The sequence below is a fragment of the Haplochromis burtoni genome, unplaced genomic scaffold (genome assembly GCF_018398535.1).
Source record: "Haplochromis burtoni strain Fernald_Lab_line unplaced genomic scaffold, NCSU_Asbu1 Contig_4158, whole genome shotgun sequence".
In the NCBI taxonomy this organism is placed as follows: domain Eukaryota; kingdom Metazoa; phylum Chordata; class Actinopteri; order Cichliformes; family Cichlidae; genus Haplochromis; species Haplochromis burtoni.
This window is the reverse complement of record NW_024586519.1, coordinates 1,957-4,547: the sequence shown is the minus strand read 5'-3', so window position 1 is coordinate 4,547 and position 2,591 is coordinate 1,957. Positions and strand designations below refer to the sequence as shown.

The 2,591-nt window shown below is 36.0% G+C and overlaps 1 long non-coding RNA gene across 1 annotated transcript in view; it reads right to left on the bottom strand.

Moving 5' to 3' along the window:
* Positions 1-1,921: 1,921 nt before the first annotated feature.
* Positions 1,922-2,591, bottom strand: part of LOC121813970 — a 2,620-nt gene continuing 1,950 nt past the window's right edge. Inside the window, exon 3 of the long non-coding RNA XR_006053993.1 lies at positions 1,922-2,278. This is a non-coding gene — a long non-coding RNA (uncharacterized LOC121813970). The remainder of the gene's footprint in view (positions 2,279-2,591) is intronic.

Below are 2,591 nucleotides of genomic sequence, written 5' to 3'. Positions count from 1 at the left end.
TCATCTTCTCAGTGTCCTTATGTTCAGTCACTGGTGAACATAATGTAACAATGTGAGACACAAAAACGTGTATTAGGACACTTTAACTGATTATTGTTTAATTATTATAAATATAATTAATGTGTTTTTGTTCCAAGAAGAATTTGAGCTAAAACTATTTTGATGTAAATACTCACAGGTAATAACAGAGAGACGAGCCAAAGACTGATGAACCTGAGTGTGTTTAGATGGTGTTTCTTTGACTTCGTATTGTTGACAGTAATAAAGACCAACATCCTCGACTGTGAGCTTCTTTATCAGCAGAGAACAGTTCGCTGTAACTCTCAGTCTGTCTGATTGAGTTTTGGCTTTTTCACCAATCTGTCCAAGTGTGATCAGCTCTACTGTTGTTTTGTTTCTTGAAGTAAAGGTCCACGTAGTCCCATCACAGTTATTCTGCTCATCTATCACATTCAGACAAGGCAGAGTGACGTCATCTCCAACTTTCATAAACATGGAGGCTTCATTTACAGATACTGTTGAGGAGATTGAAGAGAAATAGGAAAAATAAGTTAGAATACAGCAGTTTTTACAGTCAGAGTGAAGATCATTTCAGACACAGGTTTATAAACAGAGCACGATCAGCTGTCTTATTTACTGTAAAGGTTATTGACTGTAATGATATTGATAAAATTTAGTTTTGTTGCTATTAAAATGTTTCCTGTATTCTTACCTGCGATCTGAATCATCAGCATCAGACATGAAAACATTTGAATCCATCTGAATTCACCCATCGTGCTTCTCTGTCTCACTTCTTTCTTGTTCTCGATCTCGACTGTCACACCCTCTGAACTGTTGACTCTTTAAGACTGTTTGTACTTCCTGTTATTTGTCAGACGTCACATCCTCACTGCAACTTTAGTAATTATCAGTTCTTTCCCTTTTTTGTTGATGTTTATGTTTCATAGAGAGGTTCATCAGCTATTTACATCTCTGATATTCATGAATGCATTTTTAAAAAAGACAAACTATTGTAAAGAGAAATGATGAGAAGACTCAGCAGGTGGGCATTGTGTCTATTTGTGTCAATGACGTGTTTGACACCATGAAAATAAAAAGATGACTGAGGACGATGAATGTGTGAAGATTGTTAGTAAAGATAAATGTTTCCATCCTTTGTTTTAACAGAGCTTGTTAGAAAACAGACAGCACATAAGAACAAACAGTCGAAGCATCAAACTCCTACATGCAGGCTGATGTCTAAGAGATGAAGATATCGAACTGCAGCTATAGAAAATACAGCAGATATTTTAGTGGACTGAGACCCTCCTCTTCCTCATTGTTAACATGAAGTTATTTCTTTCTGAGAGCTGAAGAGGAAGTGTTTGTGTAAGAGTGAAGGAACTGCAGCAGCAGCAGAGCTCTGGATGCTTGACTGTGTAAAAATAACCAGATAAACATCAGAAGCACAAATGATTAAAACACTGATGAAGCCTCTGTTTTGGACCCATTTTCTCATTTTTCAGTTTGTCCATCTTTGACTCGTCTTGTTTGACCGAAATGCATCTTTGCGTTAAAGGATGCACCTGTTCAACCACTAAATGGATCTCTCTCTTCTCTCTCCTCTCTTCCACAAAGTAGTTTGGGGAATTACAATATCCTCTGATCATGGTGTACTCAGGGTATTTGATATTTTATGAGTCACAGTCAGGAGGATGCAGGAGAGAAAATGAGGAGGCACAAATGAGAGTAATGAGAAATTCCTTTGGAGACGCAGGTGTGATTAACAGGTGACTGTACACAAAGTGACAGACTGAGGACCTCTGGTGGACAGAAAAGGGTACTACATGAAAAAAGAGCTCAGCCCTAAACTGTGAAAATTAATTATTTATTTTGCATAAATACAGTTTCACCTGCAGCAAACACTGAAACTGGATAGAAATTTGTTTTAATATTGAGATCAAATTATCATAAACAAAACAGAATATTTATACAGATTCTAAAGATCATTAAAGACACGTTATAAAGCGCACACTGGAGAAAGTACAACACAATTTGGACATTAAAAACATCTTTAATCAGACTAAAACAAAAGTACACACACACACACACACACACACACACACACACACACACACACACGGACAAATCATATATAAGATATTTAACATGTAAATCCAGATGAGATGATACTGATAACATAACAGCAAGTTATTGATCAGTGCAGTCTGATAGAAACAGCAGAGTCTCCCACATTTTCATAGTTGACTGGAACATCTTCATCTCTATCATAATGTACCTGTCAAATAAATTATTATTAGTCCTTTATTTATCCAGGTAAAAATCTCATTGAGATTAACATCTAATTTCCAAGAGAGACCTGGCATCATGGCAGCAAAAGTCAAAAGTACCTGCATCACATAATTACATAACAATTAAAAAAACAATATTCCTACAAACATGTGAGAAATATACAACAACAGATCATTAAGAGCGACATTAAAAACAATCACACTGACTAAAAGAGTTATTCTCTCCTTTCTTTAAGATGGACTTACAACGTAACCGTTTCTAAAAGTTTTAGTTCGTTCTGCAGATTGTTCCAGGAAACA